General features: G+C 37.9%; 1 protein-coding gene and 6 non-coding genes across 8 annotated transcripts in view; all 7 read left to right on the top strand.

Moving 5' to 3' along the window:
- LOC143296051 (uncharacterized) overlaps window positions 1-19,162 on the top strand; it is a 61,049-nt gene that overhangs the window by 4,912 nt on the left and 36,975 nt on the right. The gene's annotated exons all lie outside the window — the stretch shown is intronic.
- On the top strand, window positions 14,469-14,540 carry Trnad-guc (transfer RNA aspartic acid (anticodon GUC)). Its single transcript has one exon. It is a non-coding gene; the product is annotated as a tRNA-Asp (tRNA).
- On the top strand, window positions 15,199-15,270 carry Trnad-guc (transfer RNA aspartic acid (anticodon GUC)). Its single transcript has one exon. It is a non-coding gene; the product is annotated as a tRNA-Asp (tRNA).
- Trnad-guc (transfer RNA aspartic acid (anticodon GUC)) lies at window positions 15,930-16,001 on the top strand. Its single transcript has one exon. It is a non-coding gene; the product is annotated as a tRNA-Asp (tRNA).
- On the top strand, window positions 16,661-16,732 carry Trnad-guc (transfer RNA aspartic acid (anticodon GUC)). The gene has a single exon. It is a non-coding gene; the product is annotated as a tRNA-Asp (tRNA).
- Trnad-guc (transfer RNA aspartic acid (anticodon GUC)) lies at window positions 17,809-17,880 on the top strand. Its single transcript has one exon. It is a non-coding gene; the product is annotated as a tRNA-Asp (tRNA).
- Trnad-guc (transfer RNA aspartic acid (anticodon GUC)) lies at window positions 18,742-18,813 on the top strand. Its single transcript has one exon. It is a non-coding gene; the product is annotated as a tRNA-Asp (tRNA).

Raw genomic sequence — 19,162 nt, 5'->3', positions numbered from 1 at the left:
CCCCTGTCTAAACAGAAAGCAGAATTACACTAATTTCAAAACAGCTTTTAATCGACAACCTTTTCTACAACTGGGAAACCGATGCATGATTTTGTTGTTTCATTTAATCTCTGCAGTTATAACAAGACTGTCACCGAGTCACGTATTGCAGTACAGTATGTCCATGTGCTCTCTTTCAAGTTATGATTGTAGAAAAAAAAGTGTCAGCCATTACCAGTTTAGATCATTGTTCGCTGTTGTCAGACAGTGGGTGTGGGTGGTATTTTTTTGACATTTTTACAAATGCACCAGCCACGTAACATACTTTTCTTCAAAGTAGTGGAGACAGATCACACAGGCTCAGTCTTGATCTCGAGGACTACCGACATTGATTTTGCATAGGCGTACACAAACAGCTCCTCGGTAGTATAGTGGTCAGTATCCCCGCCTGTCACGCGGGAGACCGGGGTTCAATTCCCCGCCGGGGAGAGTGATTTTTTTTTCATTACTTTTTTTTTTTTTAATGATGTTTACAAGTTTCTTCGTTTATTTCTTTATTTGCTTGTTTATATTTGTGTGTGTTTTTGTCTACTAAACATACTTTTCTTCAAAGTATGCCAAGTGGTGACAGATTGCAGACTTCGTATTGATCTCTGAGAACGACAGCGTACACTGAGATTCATTTTCTATGGGCTTTCAGTATCAGCTCCTCGGTAGTATAGTGGTCAGTATCCCCGCCTGTCACGCGGGAGACCGGGGTTCAATTCCCCGCCGGGGAGAGCGATTTTTTTTTTTTCCTTTTTTCTTTTTTTTATGTTGTTTACAACTTTCTTCGTTTATTTCTTTATTTGATTGTTCATATTTGTATATATTTTTGTCTATTTAAAAAAAATTATAAAGAAGAGTGTAACTGTTGATGATTTCATGTTTACGAACAGAATTTATAAGCTATGAGCTGACATTTTTCCCCTGTCTAAACAGAAAGCAGAATTACACTAATTTCAAAACAGCTTTTAATCGACAACCTTTTCTACAACTGGGAAACCGATGCATGATTTTGTTGTTTCATTTCATCTCTGCAGTTATAACAAGACTGTCACCGAGTCACGTATTGCAGTACAGTATGTCCATGTGCTCTCTTTCAAGTTATGATTGTAGAAATGAATTACCACTTCTGAACAGTTAAGTCTGATTAGAGCAGTGGCTTAGCTGAAGAAAAAAAAGTGTCAGCCATTACCAGTTTAGATCATTGTTCGCTGTTGTCAGACAGTGGGTGTGGGTGGTATTTTTTGACATTTTTACAAATGCACCAGCCACGTAACATACTTTTCTTCAAAGTAGTGGAGACAGATCACACAGGCTCAGTCTTGATCTCGAGGACTACCGACATTGATTTTGCATATGCGTACACAAACAGCTCCTCGGTAGTATAGTGGTCAGTATCCCCGCCTGTCACGCGGGAGACCGGGGTTCAATTCCCCGCCGGGGAGAGCGATTTTTGTTTCATTATTTTATTTTATTTTTTTGATGTTTACAACTTTCTTTGTTTATTTCTTTAATTGATTGTTTATATTTGTATAAGTTTTTGTCTACTATTTTTATTTTAAACATTTATGTCTTGGTTTTTCATACTGACTGAGAGAAAGGCGCAGACTCACAAAAAGAAGGGTGTAACTGTTTCTGATTTCATGTTTTCGAGGAGAATTTATAGGCAGTGAGCTGACTTTTTTCCCCTGTCTAAACAGAAAGCAGAATTACACTAATTTCAAAACAGTTTTTAATCGACAACCTTTTCTACAACTGGGAAACCGATGCATGATTTTTTTTGTTTCATTTCATCTCTGCAGTTATAACAAGACTGTCACCGAGTCACGTATTGCAGTACAGTATGTCCATATGCTCTCTTTCAAGTTATGATTGTAGAAATGAATTACCACTTCTGAACAGTTAAGTCTTATTAGAGCAGTGGCTTAGCTGAAGAAAAAAAGTGTCAGTCAGTCATCACATCGATAGATATATCCTTAGATAGTGATATTTACTAAGATAGAGATACATACATACACACATACACATACACACACACATACACAAACACATACATACATACATACATACATACATTAGACGAAAGGATGTACAGACAGAAAGACAAACAGACAGACAGACATCACACACACACACACACACACACACACACACACACACACACACACACACACACACACACACACACACACACACACACACACACACACACACACACACACACACACACACACACACACACAGATGGGGTAAGTCTTATTAGAGCAGTGGCTTAGCAGAACAATAAAGTGTCAGCCATTACCAGTTTCGATAATTGCTCGCTGTTGTCAGACAGTGAGTGTGGGTGTTGTTGTTTGATAACTTCACAGCTGTACCATCCACGTGACATATCTTTCTTTCAAGTAGTGATGACAGATTGGACAGACTCAGTACTGATCTCTTGGAGCGACAGCGTATAACGACATGTATCTTCTATGGGCTTTCAGTGTCAGCTCCTCGGTAGTATAGTGGTCAGTATCCCCGCCTGTCACGCGGGAGACCGGGGTTCAATTCCCCGCCGGGGAGAGTGATTTTTTTTCATTACTTTCTTTTTTTTAATGTTTACAATTTTCTTCGTTTATTTCTTTTTTGATTGTTCATATTTGTATATGTTTTGGTCTATTAATTTTATTTTAAACCTTTATGTCTTGATTTTTCACACTGACTGAAAGAAAGACGCACTCACATAAAGAAGGGTGTAACTGTTTGTGATTTAATGTTTACGAAGAGAATTTACAGGCAATGTGATGACATTTTTCCCCAGTCTAAACAGAAAGCAGAATTACATTAATTTCAAAACAGCTTCATTGACAACCATTTCAACCACTGGGAAACCGATGCATGATTTTGTTGTTTCAATTAGTCTCTGCAGTTATAACAAGACTGTCACCGAGTCACGTATTGCAGCACGTTATGTCCATGCGCTCTCTTTCAAGTTATGATTGTAGAGCGAGGTTGTTTTTTTTGTTTTGTTTTTTTAATACTTTTTTTTATGATGTTTACAAGTTTCTTCGTTTATTTCTTTATTTGATTGTTTATTTTTGTATGTTTTTGTCTATTAATTCTATTTTAAACATTTATGTCTTGATTTTTCACACTGACTGAGAGAAAGACGCAGACTCACATTAAGAAGGGTGTAACTGTTTATGAGTTCATGTTTACGAAGACAATTGTAAAGACAATAAGCTGACATTTTCCTGTCGAAACTGAAAAGCAGAATTGCATTGACTGATGTCAAAACATACTTTTCTTCAAAATATACCTTGTGGTGACAGATTGCACAGACTTTGTATTGATCTCTGAGAACGACAAGGTACACTGAGATTCATTTTCTATGGGCATATAGTATCAGCTCCTCGGTAGTATAGTGGTCAGTATCCCCGCCTGTCACGCGGGAGACCGGGGTTCAATTCCCCGCCGGAGAGAGCGATTTTTTATTCATTACTTTTTTTTCTTTTCTTTTTTTTAAAATAATGTTTATGTTTATGTTTTTGTCTATTATTCTTATTTCAAACTTTTATGTCTTGATTTTTCACATTGACTGAGAGAATTTTACAAATGCACCAACCACGTAACCTACTTTTCTTGAAAGTAGTGGAGACAGATTAAACAGGCTCAGTCTTGATCTCATTGATTTTCCATAGGCGTACACTAACAGCTCCTCGGTAGTATAGTGGTCAGTATCCCCGCCTGTCACGCGGGAGACCGGGGTTCAATTCCCCGCCGGGGAGAGCGATTTTTTTTTTTTCCTTTTTTCTTTTTTTTATGTTGTTTACAACTTTCTTCGTTTATTTCTTTATTTGATTGTTCATATTTGTATATATTTTTGTCTATTTAAAAAAAATTATAAAGAAGAGTGTAACTGTTGATGATTTCATGTTTACGAACAGAATTTATAAGCTATGAGCTGACATTTTTCCCCTGTCTAAACAGAAAGCAGAATTACACTAATTTCAAAACAGCTTTTAATCGACAACCTTTTCTACAACTGGGAAACCGATGCATGATTTTGTTGTTTCATTTAATCTCTGCAGTTATAACAAGACTGTCACCGAGTCACGTATTGCAGTACAGTATGTCCATGTGCTCTCTTTCAAGTTATGATTGTAGAAATGAATTACCACTTCTGAACAGTTAAGTCTGATTAGAGCAGTGGCTTAGCTGAAGAAAAAAAAGTGTCAGCCATTACCAGTTTAGATCATTGTTCGCTGTTGTCAGACAGTGGGTGTGGGTTGTATTTTTTGACATTTTTACAAATGCACCAGCCACGTAACATACTTTTCTTCAAAGTAGTGGAGACAGATCACACAGGCTCAGTCTTGATCTCGAGGACTACCGACATTGATTTTGCATATGCGTATACTAACAGCTCCTCGGTAGTGTAGTGGTCAGTATCCCCGCCTGTCACGCGGGAGACCGGGGTTCAATTCCCCGCCGGGGAGAGCGATTTTTGTTTCATTATTTTATTTTATTTTTTTGATGTTTACAACTTTCTTTGTTTATTTCTTTAATTGATTGTTTATATTTGTATAAGTTTTTGTCTACTATTTTTATTTTAAACATTTATGTCTTGGTTTTTCATACTGACTGAGAGAAAGGCGCAGACTCACAAAAAGAAGGGTGTAACTGTTTCTGATTTCATGTTTTCGAGGAGAATTTATAGGCAGTGAGCTGACTTTTTTCCCCTGTCTAAACAGAAAGCAGAATTACACTAATTTCAAAACAGTTTTTAATCGACAACCTTTTCTACAACTGGGAAACCGATGCATGATTTTTTTTGTTTCATTTAATCTCTGCAGTTATAACAAGACTGTCACCGAGTCACGTATTGCAGTACAGTATGTCCATGTGCTCTCTTTCAAGTTATGATTGTAGAAATGAATTACCACTTCTGAACAGTTAAGTCTTATTAGAGCAGTGGCTTAGCTGAAGAAAAAAAGTGTCAGTCAGTCATCACATCGATAGATATATCCTTAGGTAGTGATATTTACTAAGATAGAGATACATACATACATACACACATACACATACACACACACATACACAAACACATACATACATACATACATTAGACGAAAGGATGTACAGACAGAAAGACAAACAGACAGACAGACATCACACACACACACACACACACACACACACACACACACAGATGGGGTAAGTCTTATTAGAGCAGTGGCTTAGCAGAACAATAAAGTGTCAGCCATTACCAGTTTCGATAATTGCTCGCTGTTGTCAGACAGTGAGTGTGGGTGGTGTTGTTTGATGACTTCACAGCTGTACCAGGCACGTGACATATCTTTCTTTCAAGTAGTGATGACAGGTTGGACAGACTCAGCACTGATCTCTTGGAGCGACAGCGTATAACGACATGTATCTTCTATGGCCTTTCACTGTCAGCTCCTCGGTAGTATAGTGGTCAGTATCCCCGCCTGTCACGCGGGAGACCGGGGTTCAATTCCCCGCCGGGGAGAGTGATTTTTTTTCATTACTTTCTTTTTTTTAATGTTTACAATTTTCTTCGTTTATTTCTTTTTTGATTGTTCATATTTGTATATGTTTTGGTCTATTAATTTTATTTTAAACCTTTATGTCTTGATTTTTCACACTGACTGAAAGAAAGACGCACTCACACAAAGAAGGGTGTAACTGTTTGTGATTTAATGTTTACGAAGAGAATTTACAGGCAATGTGATGACATTTTTCCCCAGTCTAAACAGAAAGCAGAATTACATTAATTTCAAAACAGCTTCATTGACAACCATTTCAACCACTGGGAAACCGATGCATGATTTTGTTGTTTCAATTAGTCTCTGCAGTTATAACAAGACTGTCACCGAGTCACGTATTGCAGCACGTTATGTCCATGCGCTCTCTTTCTTTCAAGTTATGATTGTAGAGCGAGTTTTTTTTGTTGTTTTTTTTTAAATACTTTTTTATGATGTTTACAAGTTTCTTCGTTTATTTCTTTATTTAATTGTTTATTTTTGTATGTTTTTGTCTATTAATTCTATTTTAAACATTTATGTCTTGATTTTTCACACTGACTGAGAGAAAGACGCAGACTCACATAAAGAAGGGTGTAACTGTTTATGAGTTCATGTTTACGAAGACAATTGTAAAGACAATAAGCTGACATTTTCCTGTCGAAACTGAAAAGCAGAATTGCATTGACTGATGTCAAAACATACTTTTCTTCAAAATATACCTTGTGGTGACAGATTGCACAGACTTTGTATTGATCTCTGAGAACGACAACGTACACTGAGATTCATTTTCTATGGGCATATAGTATCAGCTCCTCGGTAGTATAGTGGTCAGTATCCCCGCCTGTCACGCGGGAGACCGGGGTTCAATTCCCCGCCGGGGAGAGCGATTTTTTATTCATTACTTTTTTCTTCTTCTTTTTTTTCTTTTTTTTTTTTAAATAATGTTTATGTTTTTGTCTATTATTCTTATTTCAAACTTTTATGTCTTCATTTTTCACATTGACTGAGATAATTTTACAAATGCACCAACCACGTAACCTACTTTTCTTGAAAGTAGTGGAGACAGATTAAACAGGCTCAGTCTTGATCTCATTGATTTTCCATAGGCGTACACTAACAGCTCCTCGGTAGTATAGTGGTCAGTATCCCCGCCTGTCACGCGGGAGACCGGGGTTCAATTCCCCGCCGGGGAGAACTTCTTTTTTCATTGCTTTTTTTTAAAATGTTGTTTACAACTTTCTTCGTTTATTTCTTTATTTGATTGTTTACATTTGGAAACCATGTCGTCAGTTTCAACCGGAATTTTAGTGCCTGGTATTATACTTACTTCAGTTATTTTTTCTCCCGGAAAAAGTTTTTTTTTTTCTTTTTTCAAAAACATGTACAATGCCACCACTGAAAAGAAAATTGCTTTGCAGCTGAAAAATATACTCACATCGATAGATACATACTAAGATAGAGATATATACTAACATAGATAGAGATGTACATACATACATACATACATACATTCATTCATGCATCCATGCATTAGACGAAAGGATGTATGGACAGACAGACATCACAGAGAGAGAGAGAGAGAGAGAAATAATAATAATAATGGATACTTATATAGCACACTATCCAGAAATCTGCTCTAGGTGCTGTACAAAAACGCCTTTGTTGACATAAAACATTACATTAATGTTACATACACACACACACACACACACCAAAATGTGACTACACACACACACACACACACACACACACACACACACACACACACTGCATACATACATTTTAACATACATGTGTATCTAACAGCTACCCTAACACATACGCACACATAGGCAGGCACAAACTTACATAAACACACGCACACACAATACACTTTCATATACATGCATGTAGTTATGTACACATACATATGTATACACACATAGTCAAGCACAGCTAACGCAAAGGAAGTGGACCTGCCACAATTGAACTTATTGCTGAGGGAAAAGGTGAGTTTAAAGACGAGACTTAAAAGATGCGAGGGAATCAGAATGACGGAGGTTATCAGGGAGCTTGTTCCACGTCTTTGACGATTGAAAAGAAAACGATCTGTGTCCATAGGTCTTACTTCTGACGTGAGGTATCCTGAGAAGTCGAGTATCAGAGAAAGAACGGAGCTGGCGAGACGGGGTATAGATATGGAGGAGTTCAGAAAGATACTTGGGGCCAGATCCGTTGACTGCAAAAAAGGTCAGAGTGGATGGCTTATAGTCTATTCGATCAGGAACAGGCAACCAGTGGAGAGACTGAAGGAGAGGAGAAACATGGTCAAATTTGGAAGCTCTGGAAATGAGTCTGGCAGCCTTATTCTGAATTCGTTGGAGTCTGTCTAACAGATATTTGGGAAGGCCGGCCAAAAGAGAGTTGCAGTAATCCAATCTTGAGAGAACCAGAGAGCATACAAGTGTCTTGGTTGCATCGGTTGAGAAATAGTGGTAGGTGGCGGATAGAGCTGATTCTACGCAGTTCCAACTAGGCAACTTTAAAGACATTCGAAATGTGCTGTGTGAGAGAGAGAGAGAGAGAGATGGGGTTAGTCTTATTGGAGCAGTGACTTAGCTGAAGAATAAAAAATGTCAGCCATTACCAGTTTAGATAATTGCTCGCTGTTGTCAGACAGTGAGTGTGGGTGGTGTTGTTTGATAATTTCACAGCTGTACCATCCACGTGACATATCTTTCTTTCAAGTAGTGATGACAGGCTGGACAGACTCAGTATTGATCTCTTGGAGCGACAGCGACATCTACCTTCCATGGGCTTTCAGTGACAGCTCCTCGGTAGTATAGTGGTCAGTATCCCCGCCTGTCACGCGGGAGACCGGGGTTCAATTCCCCGCCGGGGAGAGCGATTTTTTTTTCATTAACTTTTTTTTTTCTTAAATGATATTTACACATTTATTCATTCATTTCTTAATCTGATTATTTATACTTGTGTATATTTTTTCTCTCTCTTTTTTAATGTTATGTCTCGATTTTTTACACTGACTGAGAGAAAGGTGCAAGTCACATAATGACACACATTATGATTTCATGTTTATGAAGACAGTTGTAAAGACAATAAGCTGACATTTTCCTGTCGAAACTTAAAAGCAGAACTGCTTTGACTGATCTAAAAAAAAGTCTTTTCTTCAAAGTATACCTAGTGGTGACAGATTGCAGAAAGTTAATATTGGTCTCTGAGTGCGACAGCGTACACTGAGATTCATTTCCTATGGGCATACAGAATCAGCTCCTCGGTAGTATAGTGGTCAGTATCCCCGCCTGTCACGCGGGAGACCGGGGTTCAATTCCCCGCCGGGGAGAGTGGTTTTTTTCATTACTTTTTTTTTTTTTTTTTAATGATGTTTACAAGTTTCTTCGTTTATTTCTTTAGTTGATTGTTTATATTTGTGTGTGTTTTGTTCTATTATTCTTATTTCAAACTTTTTTGTCTGGATTTTTCACACTGAGGGAAAGTCGCAAACTCACATAAAGAGGGGTGTAACTTTATGATTTCATGTTTACGAATAGAATTTATTGGCAATGAGCTAACATTTTTTCCCTATCTAAACAGAAAGCAGAATTACATTAATTTCAAAACAGCTTTTAATCGACAACTTTTTCTACAACTGAAAAACCGATGCACGATTTTGTTGTTTCATTTAATTTCTGCAGTTATAACAAGATTGTCACCGAGTCACGTATTGCAGCACGTTATGTCCATGCGCTCATTTTCAAGTTATGATTGTAGAAATGAATTACCACTTCTGAACAGTTAAGTCTTGTTAGAGCATTAGTTTAGCTGAAGAAAAAAAAAGTGTCAGCCATTACCAATTTAGATCACTGTTCCCTGTTGTCAGACAGTGGGTGTGGGTGGTATTTTTTGACAATTTTACAAATGCACCAGCCACGTAACCTACTTTTCTTCAAAGTAGTGGAGAAAGATTACACACGCTCAGTCTTGATCTCGAGGACTACCGACATTGATTTTCCATAAGCGGACGGTAACAGCTCCTCGGTAGTATAGTGGTCAGTATCCCCGCCTGTCACGCGGGAGACCGGGGTTCAATTCCCCGCCGGGGAGAGCGATTTTTTTTTTATTACTTTTTTTTTTTTTTTTTTTTAATGTTGTTTACAACTTTCTTCGTTTATTTCTTTATTTGATTGTTCATATTTGGAAACCATGTCATCAGTTTCAGCCGGAGTATTAGTGCCTGGTATTATACTTACTTTAGTTATTTTTTCTCCCGCAAAGAGTTTTTTTCTTCTTTTTTCAAAACATGTACACTGCCACCACTGAAAAGAAAACTGCTATGCAGCTGAAAAATATACTCACATCGATAGATATATCCTAAGATAGAGATATATACTAAGATAGATAGAGATACATACATACATGCATGCATACATACATACATCAGACGAAAGGATGACAGACAGAAAGACAAACAGACAGACAGACACCACAGAGAGAGAGAGAGTTTCAGTTTCAGTTTCAGTAGCTCAAGGAGGCGTCACTGCGTTCGGACAAAACCATATACGCTACACCACATCTGCCAAGCAGAGAGAGAGAGACATGGGGTAAGTCTTATTGGAGCAGTAGCTTAGTTGAACAATAAAGTGTCATCCATTACCAGTTTCGATAATTGCTCGCTGTTGTCAGACAGTGAGTGTGGGTGGTGTTGTTTGATAATTTCACAACTGTACCAGCCACGTGACATATCTTTCTTTCAAGTAGTGATGACAGGTTGGACAGACTCAGTATTGATCTCTTGGAGCGACAGCGTATACTGACATGTATCTTCCATGGGCTGTCAGTGTCAGCTCCTCGGTAGTATAGTGGTCAGTATCCCCGCCTGTCACGCGGGAGACCGGGGTTCAATTCCCCGCCGGGGAGAGCGTTTTTTTTTTTGTTTTTTTGTTTTTTTCATTACCTTTTTTTTCTTAAATGATATTTACACCTTTATTCATTCATTTCTTAATCTGACTATTTATATTTGTATGCATTTTTTCTTCTTTTTTTTTTTTTTTTTTTTTTTAATGTTATGTCTCGATTTTTCACACTGACTGAAAGAAAGGCGCGGCAGACTCACATAATGACTCACATTATGATTACATGTTTACGAAGACAAGTGTAAAGACACCAAGTGGTGACAGATTGCACAGACTCTGTATTGGTCTCTGAGAGCGACAGCGTACACTGAGGTTCATTTTCTATGGGCTTTGAGTATCAGCTCCTCGGTAGTATAGTGGTCAGTATCCCCGCCTGTCACGCGGGAGACCGGGGTTCAATTCCCCGCCGGGGAGAGCGATTTTTTTTTCATTACTTTTTTTCTTATTTTTATGTTGTTTACAACTTCGTTTATTTCGTTATTTGATTTTTTATATTTGTATATGTTTTTGTCTATTAAAAAAAATCTTTTATAAAGAAAAGTGTAACTGTTTATGATTTCATGTTTACGAAAAGAATTTATAGGCAAGGAGCTGACCTTTTTCCCCTGTCTAAACAGAAAGCATAATTACACTAATTTCAAAACAGCTTTTAATCGACAACCTTTTCTACAACTGGGAAACCGATGCATGATTTTGTCGTTTCATTTCATCTCCGCAGTTATAACAAGACTGTCACCGAGTCACGTATTGCAGTACAATATGTCCATGTGCTCTCTTTCAAGTTATGATTGTAGAAATGAATTACCACTTCTCAACAGTTAAGTCTGATTAGAGCAGTGGCTTAACTGAAGAAAAAAAAGTGTCAGCCATTACCAGTTTAGATCATTGTTCGCTGTTGTCAGACAGTGGGTGTGGGTTGTATTTTTTGACAATTTTACAAATGTACCAGCCACGTAACCTACTTTTCTTCAAAGTAGTGGAGACAGATTACACACGCTCAGTCTTGATCTCGAGGACTACCGACATTGATTTTCCATTGGCGTACAATGTCAGCTCCTCGGTAGTATAGTGGTCAGTATCCCCGCCTGTCACGCGGGAGACCGGGGTTCAATTCCCCGCCGGGGAGAGCGATTTTTTTTTCATTACTTTTTTTCTTAAAAGATATTTGCACCTTTATTCATTCATTTCTTAATCTGATTGTTTATATTTGTATATATTTTTGCCTTTTTTTCTTTTCTTTTAAAAAAAAAAAATGTTACGCCTTGATTTTTCACACTGACAGAGAAAGGCGCAGACTCACATAAAGAAGGGTGTAACTGTTTATGATTTCATGCTTACGAAGAGAATTGTAAAGACAATATGCTGACATTTTCCTGTCGTAAAAGAAAATCAGAATTGCACTGACTGATGTCAAAACACAATTTTCTTCAAAGTATACCTTGTGGTGACAGACTGCACAGACTGACAGAGTATTGTCACCGAGTCATGTATTGCAGTACATTATGTCCATGTGCACTCTTTCAAGTTATGATTGTAGAAATGAATTACCACTTCTGAACAGTTAAGTCTTATTAGAGCAGTTGCTTAACTGAAGAAAAAAAGTGTCAGCCTATTACCAGTTTAGATCATTGTTCGCTGTTGTCAGACAGTGGGTGTTCGTTGTATTTTTTGACAATTTTACAAATGTACCAGCCACGTAACATATTTTTCTTCAGAGTAGTGGAGACAGGTTTCACACGCTCAGTCTTGATCTCGAGGACTACCGACATTGATTTTCCATAAGCGTAGGGTAACAGCTCCTCGGTAGTATAGTGGTCAGTATCCCCGCCTGTCACGCGGGAGACCGGGGTTCAATTCCCCGCCGGGGAGAGCGATTTTTTTTTTAATGACTTTTTTTCTTAAAAGATATTTGCACCTTTATTCATTCATTTCTTAATCTGATTGTTTATATTTGTATGTATTTTTGCCTTTTTTTTCTTTTTAAATGTTACGCCTTGATTTTTCACACTGACAGAGAAAGGCGCAGACTCACATAAAGAAGGGTGTAACTGTTTATGATTTCATGTTTACGAAGAGAATTGTAAAGACAATACGCTGACATTTTCCTATCGTAAAAGAAAATCAGAATTGCACTGACTGATGTCAAAACACACTTTTCTTCAAAGTATACCTTGTGGTGACAGACTGCACAGACTGACAGAGTATTGTCACCGAGTCACGTATTGCAGTTCATTATGTCCATGTGCTCTCTTTCAAGTTATGATTGTAGAAATGAATTACCACTTCTGAACAATTAAGTCTTATTAGAGCAGTTGCTTAACTGAAGAAAAAAAGTGTCAGCCATTACCAATTTAGATCACTGTTCACTGTTGTCAGACAGTGGGTGTTCGTTGTATTTTTTGACAATTTTACAAATGTACCAGCCACGTAACATATTTTTCTTCAGAGTTGTGGAGACAGGTTTCACACGCTCAGTCTTGATCTCGAGGACCACCGACATTGATTTTCCATAAGCGTAGGGTAACAGCTCCTCGGTAGTATAGTGGTCAGTATCCCCGCCTGTCACGCGGGAGACCGGGGTTCAATTCCCCGCCGGGGAGAGCGTTTTTTTTTAATACCTTTTTTTTCTTAAAAGATATTTGCACCTTTATTCATTCATTTCTTAATCTGATTGTTTATATTTGTATATATTTTTGCCTTTTTTTCTTTTCTTTTAAAAAAAGAAATGTTACGCCTTGATTTTTCACACTGACAGAGAAAGGCGCAGACTCACATAAAGAAGGGTGTAACTGTTTATGATTTCATGCTTACGAAGAGAATTGTAAAGACAATACGCTGACATTTTCCTATCGTAAAAGAAAATCAGAATTGCATTGACTGATGTCAAAACACACTTTTCTTCAAAGTATACCTTGTGATGACAGACTGCACAGACTGACAGAGTATTGTCACCGAGTAACGTATTGCAGTACAATATGTCCATGTGCTCTCTTTCAAGTTATGATTGTAGAAATGAATGACCACTTCTGAACAGTTAAGTCTTATTAGAGCAGTTGCTTAACTGAAGAAAAAAAGTGTCAGCCATTACCAATTTAGATCATTGTTCGCTATTGTCAGACAGTGGGTGTGGGTGGTATTTTTTGACAATTTTACAAATGTACCAGCTACGTAACCTACTTTTCTTCAAAGTCACAGTGGAGACAGATTACACACGCTCAGTCTTGATCTCGAGGACTACCGACGTTGATTTTCCATCAGCGTAGGGTAACAGCTCCTCGGTAGTATAGTGGTCAGTATCCCCGCCTGTCACGCGGGAGACCGGGGTTCAATTCCCCGCCGGGGAGAGCGATTTTTTTTTTAATGACTTTTTTTCTTAAAAGATATTTGCACCTTTATTCATTCATTTCTTAATCTGATTGTTTATATTTGTATATATTTTTGCCTTTTTTTTCTTTTGAAATGTTACGCCTTGATTTTTCACACTGACAGAGAAAGGCGCAGACTCGCATAAAGAAGGGTGTAACTGTTTATGATTTCATGTTTACGAAGAGAATTGTAAAGACAATACGCTGACATTTTCCTATCGTAAAAGAAAATCAGAATTGCACTGACTGATGTCAAAACACACTTTTCTTCGAAGTATACCTTGTGGTGACAGACTGCACAGACTGACAGAGTATTGTCACCGAGTCACGTATTGCAGTTCATTATGTCCATGTGCTCTCTTTCAAGTTATGATTGTAGAAATGAATTACCACTTCTGAACAATTAATTCTTATTAGAGCAGTTGCTTAACTGAAGAAAAAAAGTGTCAGCCATTACCAATTTAGATCACTGTTCACTGTTGTCAGACAGTGGGTGTTCGTTGTATTTTTTGACAATTTTACAAATGTACCAGCCACGTAACATATTTTTCTTCAAAGTTGTGGAGACAGGTTTCACACGCTCAGTCTTGATCTCGAGGACCACCGACATTGATTTTCCATAAGCGTACTGTAACAGCTCCTCGGTAGTATAGTGGTCAGTATCCCCGCCTGTCACGCGGGAGACCGGGGTTCAATTCCCCGCCGGGGAGAGCGATTTTTTTTTAATGACTTTGTTTCTTAAAAGATATTTGCACCTTTATTCATTCATTTCTTAATCTGATTGTTTATATTTGTATGTATTTTTGCCTTTTTTTTCTTTTTAAATGTTACGCCTTGATTTTTCACACTGACAGAGAAAGGCGCAGACTCACATAAAGAAGGGTGTAACTGTTTATGATTTCATGTTTACGAAGAGAATTGTAAAGACAATACGCTGACATTTTCCTATCGTAAAAGAAAATCAGAATTGCACTGACTGATGTCAAAACACAATTTTCTTCAAAGTATACCTTGTGGTGACAGATTGCACAGACTGACAGAGTATTGTCACCGAGTCATGTATTGCAGTACATTATGTCCATGTGCACTCTTTCAAGTTATGATTGTAGAAATGAATTACCACTTCTGAACAGTTAAGTCTTGTTAGAGCAGTTGCTTAACTGAAGAAAAAAAGTGTCAGTTATTACCAGTTTAGATCATTGTTCGCTGTTGTCAGACAGTGGGTGTGGGTGGTATTTTTTGACAATTTTACAAATGTACCAGCCACGTAACCTACTTTTCTTCAGAGTAGTGGATAAAGATTACACACGCCCAGTCTTGATCTCGAGGACTACCGACATTGATTTTCCATAAGCGTACGGTAACAGCTCCTCGGTAGTATAGTGGTCAGTATCCCCGCCTGTCACGCGGGAGACCGGGGTTCAATTCCCCGCCGGGGAGAGCGATTTTTTTTTTAATGACTTTTTTTCTTAAAAGATATTTGCACCTTTATTCATTCATTTCTTAATCTGATTGTTTATATTTGTATATATTTTTGCCTTTTTTTTCTTTTGAAATGTTACGCCTTGATTTTTCACACTGACAGAGAAAGGCGCAGACTCGCATAAAGAAGGGTGTAACTGTTTATGATTTCATGTTTACGAAGAGAATTGTAAAGACAATACGCTGACATTTTCCTATCGTAAAAGAAAATCAGAATTGCATTGACTGATGTCAAAACACACTTTTCTTCGAAGTATACCTTGTGGTGACAGACTGCACAGACTGACAGAGTATTGTCACCGAGTCACGTATTGCAGTTCATTATGTCCATGTGCTCTCTTTCAAGTTATGATTGTAGAAATGAATTACCACTTCTGAACAATTAATTCTTATTAGAGCAGTTGCTTAACTGAAGAAAAAAAGTGTCAGCCATTACCAATTTAGATCACTGTTCACTGTTGTCAGACAGTGGGTGTTCGTTGTATTTTTTGACAATTTTACAAATGTACCAGCCACGTAACATATTTTTCTTCAAAGTTGTGGAGACAGGTTTCACACGCTCAGTCTTGATCTCGAGGACCACCGACATTGATTTTCCATAAGCGTACTGTAACAGCTCCTCGGTAGTATAGTGGTCAGTATCCCCGCCTGTCACGCGGGAGACCGGGGTTCAATTCCCCGCCGGGGAGAGCGATTTTTTTTTTAATGACTTTTTTTCTTAAAAGATATTTGCACCTTTATTCATTCATTTCTTAATCTGATTGTTTATATTTGTATGTATTTTTGCCTTTTTTTTCTTTTTAAATGTTACGCCTTGATTTTTCACACTGACAGAGAAAGGCGCAGACTCGCATAAAGAAGGGTGTAACTGTTTATGATTTCATGTTTACGAAGAGAATTGTAAAGACAATACGCTGACATTTTCCTATCGTAAAAGAAAATCAGAATTGCACTGACTGATGTCAAAACACACTTTTCTTCAAAGTATACCTTGTGGTGACAGATTGCACAGACTGACAGAGTATTGTCACCGAGTCACGTATTGCAGTACATTATGTCCATGTGCTCTCTTTCAAGTTATGATTGTAGAAATGAATTACCACTTCTGAACAATTAAGTCTTATTAGAGCAGTTGCTTAACTGAAGAAAAAAAGTGTCAGCCATTACCAATTTAGATCACTGTTCACTGTTGTCAGACAGTGGGTGTTCGTTGTATTTTTTGACAATTTTACAAATGTACCAGCCACGTAACATATTTTTCTTCAGAGTTGTGGAGACAGGTTTCACACGCTCAGTCTTGATCTCGAGGACCACCGACATTGATTTTCCATAAGCGTACGGTAACAGCTCCTCGGTAGTATAGTGGTCAGTATCCCCGCCTGTCACGCGGGAGACCGGGGTTCAATTCCCCGCCGGGGAGAGCGATTTTGTTTTTTATGACTTTGTTTCTTAAAAGATATTTGCACCTTTATTCATTCATTTCTTAATCTGATTGTTTATATTTGTATGTATTTTTGCCTTTTTTTTCTTTTGAAATGTTACGCCTTGATTTTTCACACTGACAGAGAAAGGCGCAGACTCACATAAAGAAGGGTGTAACTGTTTATGATTTCATGTTTACGAAGAGAATTGTAAAGACAATATGCTGACATTTTCCTATCGTAAAAGAAAATCAGAATTGCACTGACTGATGTCAAAACACAATTTTCTTCAAAGTATACCTTGTGGTGACAGACTGCACAGACTGATAGAGTGTTGTCACCGAGTCACGTATTGCAGTACATTATGTCCATGTGCACTCTTTCAAGTTATGATTGTAGAAATGAATTACCACTTCTGAACAGTTAAGTCTGATTAGAGCAGTGGCTTAGCTGAAGAAAAAAAAGTGTCAGCCATTACCAGTTTAGATCATTGTTCGCTGTTGTCAGACAGTGGGTGTTCGTTGTATTTTTTGACAATTTTACAAATGTACCAGCTACGTAACCTACTTTTCTTCAAAGTAGTGGAGACAGATTACACACGCTCAGTCTTGATCTCGAGGACTACCGACATTGATTTTCCATAAGCGTACGGTAACAGTTTCAGTTTCAGTTTCACTTTCTCAAGGAGGCGTCACTGCGTTCGGACAAATCCATACACGCTACACCACATCTGTTGAGCAGATGCCTGACCAGCAGCATAACCCAACGCGCTTAGTCAGGCCTTGAGTGCATGCTTACATATTTGTGTACCTATGAAAGTGGATTTCATTTTACGTAATTTCGCCAGAGGACAACACTCTCGTTGCCATGGGTTCTTTTTCAGTGCGCCAAGTGCGTGCTGCACACGGGACCTCGGTTTATCGTCTCATCCGAAAGACTGGACGCTCAGTTTGATTTTCCAGTCAAACTTGGGAGAAAGGGCGAGAGCGGGATTCGAACCCACACCCTCACGGACTCTCTGTATTGGCAGCTGAGCGTCTTAACCATTCTGCCACCTTCCTCCGTCGGTAGCAGCTCCTCGGTAGTATAGTGGTCAGTATCCCCGCCTGTCACGCGGGAGACCGGGGTTCAATTCCCCGCCGGGGAGAGCGATTTTTTTTTTTTTTTTTTTTTTTTTTTTTTACATTACCATTTTTTTTTTTTTAAATGATATTCACACCTTTGCTCATTCATTTCTTTATCTGATTGTTATGTTCGTATATATTTTTGTCTATTATTTTCATTTTCAAATTTTATGTCTCGATTTTTCACACTGTCTCAGAGAAAGACGCAGACTCACTTAAAGAAGGTGAGAGCGATTTTTTTTTCACTTTTTTTCTTCTTTTTTTACGTTGTTTACAACTTTCTTCGTTTATTTCGTTATTTGATTGTTCATATTCGTAAATGTTTTTGTCTATTTAAAAAAAAAAAGACTTTTATAAAGAAGAGTGTAACTGTTTATGATTTCATGTTTACGAAGAGAATTTATAGGCAATGAGCTGACATTTTTTCCCTATCTAAACAGAAAGCAGAATTACACTAATTTCAAAACAGCTTTTAATCGACAACCTTTTCTACAAATGGGAAACCGATGCATGATTTTGTTGTTTAATTTAATCTCTGCAGTTATAACAAGACTGTCACCGAGTCACGTATTGCAGCACGTTATGTCCATGTGCTCCCTTTCAAGTTATGATTGTAGAAATGAATTACCACTTCTCAACAGTTAAGCTTAAGTCTTATTAGAGCAGTTGCTTAACCGTGAAGAAAAAAAGTGTCAGCCATTACCAGTTTAGATCATTGTTCGCTGTTGTCAGACAGTGGGTGTGGGTGGTATTTTTTGACAATTTTACAAATGTACCAGCCACGTAACCTACTTTTCTTCAGAGTAGTGGAGAAAGATTACACACGCTCAGTCTTGATCTCGAGGACTACCGACATTGATTTTCCAAAAGCGTACGGTAACAGCTCCTCGGTAGTATAGTGGTCAGTATCCCCGCCTGTCACGCGGGAGACCGGGGTTCAATTCCCCGCCGGGGAGAGCGATTTTGTTTTTTTTAATGACTTTGTTTCTAAAAAGATATTTGCACCTTTATTCATTCATTTCTTAATCTGATTGTTTATATTTGTATATATTTTTGCCTTTTTTATTTCTTTTTAAATGTTACGCCTTGATTTTTCACACTGACAGAGAAAGGCGTAGACTCACATAAAGAAGGGTGTAACTGTTTATGATTTCATGTTTACGAAGAGAATTGTAAAGACAATACGCTGACATTTTCCTATCGTAAAAGAAAATCAGAATTGCATTGACTGATGTCAAAACACACTTTTCTTCAAAGTATACCTTGTGGTGACAGATTGCACAGACTGACAGAGTGTTGTCACCG

The sequence above is a fragment of the Babylonia areolata genome, chromosome 21, assembly GCF_041734735.1.
Source record: "Babylonia areolata isolate BAREFJ2019XMU chromosome 21, ASM4173473v1, whole genome shotgun sequence".
Lineage (NCBI taxonomy): Eukaryota > Metazoa > Mollusca > Gastropoda > Neogastropoda > Buccinidae > Babylonia > Babylonia areolata.
This window is presented reverse-complemented; position numbering and strand designations above follow the sequence as displayed.